Consider the following 2,924-nt stretch of genomic DNA (forward strand, 5'->3'; position numbering starts at 1 on the left):
GTTAGCTACATTAGCCTAATTGCATCAGTATAGAACATGACCTTGCTCTTATCTTGGCAGATCAGCTTCATGTTGGAGTGTGTTTATCTTAATCAGAACTGAAGGGAGTAAGGGATGCTGTGAGGAAGACTTTCAGGGCAGCAGGTGGTCCAACACGACCAAATCAGATCAGGAGAACCTCCATCCAGCAGACAGGGAAAGATTATACCCAGCAGTACAGATTCTGGGTAGACGTCTGCTCACGTCATCAGAGCAGACAGCTGACCTCTAAACCCACTCCTCCTACTGAGACATTTGTGTGAGTTTGTGTGTGTGGATGTTTTTGTGTGTGGTTTTGTGTGTGTGTGTGTGTGTGTGTGTGTGTGAGTGAGAGTTATGTTATGGAGTAAGCAGTGTAGAAAACGCTGGAGGACAGAACACCCTGCCTGTTCACAAACCGACCCCGCCCACTGAGACTTCAAGTCAAGTCAAGTCAAGTCAAGTGGTCAAGTGGGTTTTATTGTCATTTCAACTACATACAGAGAACACAGTGAAACCAAACAACGTTCCTCCAGGACTATGGTGCAACATAGACACAGTGCAGACAGAACACAAGTGCAACACAAACAAGTGCAGACAGACAACACAACACAGTACAGACAGAAAATAATAAATAATTGGGGGTAGTGTGCAAATTCTGCAGTGTGTAATAAATATTGAGTCCAGTGAGGTAGTAAAGTTATTAGTGCAAATGCTTCCCATATTATCTCGGGTAAATGGGGAGAGAGAAAGAGAGAGAGAGAGAGAGTGTATGTGTGTGTGTGTGTGTGTGTGTGTGTGTGTGTGTGAGTGTGTGTGTGTGTGTGTGTGTGCATGGATCAGAAAAAAACATCAGTTCAGTCTCTGGAGTTGAGGAGTCTGATGGTTTGGGGGAAGAAGCTGTTGCAGTCTGGTCGTGTTGGACCGGATGCTGCGGTACCTTCTTTCTGATGGCAGGAGGGAGAACAGTCTGTGTGAAGGGTGGGTGGAGTCATCCACAATGCTGGTTGCTTTGCGGATGCAGCGGGTGGTGTAAATGTCCATGACGGAAGGGAAAGAGACTCCGATGATCCTCTCAGCTGTCCTCACAATGCGTTGGAGGGTCTTGCGGTCAGAGGCTGTGCAGGTCCCAAACCAGGCAGTGATGCAGCTGCTCAGGATGCTCTCTATGGTCCCCCTATAGAAGAGGGTGAGGATGGGTGGAGGGAGACGGGCCTTTCTCAGCTTCCGGAGGAAGTAGAGACACTGCTGGGCTTTCTTGGCTGTAGAGCTGGTGTTCAGGGACCAGGTGAGATTTTCCACTAAGTGAACACCAAGGAACTTACCAACCTCCACAGAGGAGTCGTCGAGGCTGAGCGGAGAGTGGTCATGTCTCGTTTTTCTGAAGTCAACAACCATTTCCTTGGCTTGTCTACATTCCAGTGAAGGTTGTTGACTGTACACCAGTCTGTCAGCTGCTGCACCTCCTCTCTGTATGCTGACTCGTTGCCTTTGCTGATGAGACCAAGCACAGTTGTATCATCGGCGAACTTTATGATGCTGTTAGAACTGTGTTTCGCAACACAGTCATGAGTCAGCAGGGTGAACAGCAGAGGACTCAGTACACTGCCCTGGGGTGCCTCAGTGTTCAGTGTGATGGTGCTGGAACTGCTGTCCCCAAACCGGACTAACTGGGGCCTCCCCATCAGGAAGTCCAGGATCCAGTTGCAGAGGGGGGTGTTGAGGCCCAGCAGGCTTAACTTCCTGGTGAGATTCTGTGGGATGATGGTGTTGAATGCTGAACTAAGGTCTATGAACAGCATTCCGACGTAGGTGTCCTTCTTCTCCAGGTGGGTAAGGGAGAGATGAAGGGTGGTGGTGATGGCATCGTCTGTGGAGCGGTTGGGACGATATGCAAACTGCAGGGGGTCCAATGAAGAGGGCAGTTGGGTCTTGATGTTCCTCATGACTAGCCTCTCGAAGCACTTCATGATGATGGGCATGTGAGCAACGGGACGGTAGTCATTGAGGCAGGACACAGTGGACTTCTTTGGCACGGGGACGATAGTGGATGTCTTGAGGCACGTTGGGACAGTGGAGCTGCACAGGGATATGTTGAAGATGTCCGTGAGAACATCTGTCAACTGGTCTGCACACTCTCTGAGCACTCTGCCGGGGATGTTGTCTGGTCCTGCAGCTTTCCGTGGGTTGACTCTGCGCAGAGTTTTCCTCACGTCCACTGCAGTCAGGCACAACACCTGCTCGTCCCGTTTGGGCGTGGTCTTTCTCACCGACGTGTTGTTCCGTGCCTCAAACCGTGCATAGAAGTCGTTCAGGGCATCAGGGAGGAAGGCATCACTGTCACAGGATGGTGGCATTGTCCTGTAGTTTGTGATTGCCTGGATGCCCTGCCACATGCGCCGTGTGTTACACCTACAGTATTACACACAATACACTGTTATACACAATACACTGTTACACCTACAGTATTACACACAATACACTGTTACATACAATACACTGTTACACCTACAGTGTTACACACAATACACTGTTACATACAATACACTGTTACACCTACAGTATTACACACAGTACACTGTTACACACAATACACTGTTACATCTACAGTATTACACACAATACACTGTTACATACAATACACTGTTACACCTACAGTGTTACACACAATACACTGTTACACCTACAGTATTACACACAGTACACTGTTACACACAATACACTGTTACACCTACAGTATTACACACAATACACTGTTACACACAATACACTGTTACACCTACAGTATTACACACAATACACTGTTACATCTACAGTATTACACACAATACACTGTTACATCTACAGTATTACACACAATACACTGTTACACCTACAGTATTACACACAATACACTGTTACACACA

The sequence above is a fragment of the Salminus brasiliensis genome, chromosome 25, assembly GCF_030463535.1.
Source record: "Salminus brasiliensis chromosome 25, fSalBra1.hap2, whole genome shotgun sequence".
Lineage (NCBI taxonomy): Eukaryota > Metazoa > Chordata > Actinopteri > Characiformes > Bryconidae > Salminus > Salminus brasiliensis.